The sequence below is a fragment of the Cynara cardunculus genome, unplaced genomic scaffold (genome assembly GCF_001531365.2).
Source record: "Cynara cardunculus var. scolymus isolate 2C unplaced genomic scaffold, CcrdV1 Un_Scaffold_1909, whole genome shotgun sequence".
Lineage (NCBI taxonomy): Eukaryota > Viridiplantae > Streptophyta > Magnoliopsida > Asterales > Asteraceae > Cynara > Cynara cardunculus.
The window spans coordinates 24,836-25,043 of NW_020200913.1; positions in this window are offsets into that span (position 1 = coordinate 24,836).

Here is a 208-nt window from a genome sequence, read left to right on the forward strand (position 1 = left end):
ATAATAAAATCCACACCATCATATCCAATTTTATATTATTAAAATCCTCCACCACCTAGGTGAGGATATTTAAAGAAAAGTTTGGATAAGGTTATCCTTATCASTRTCATTCTTTTAGAAAAAGAACCTSTGTGTGTGAGATAAGGTGTTCTTCAAGAATTGTTGCTTCAAAAGTACTTGAAGATTCTGTGTTAAAGTAAAGTTTTTG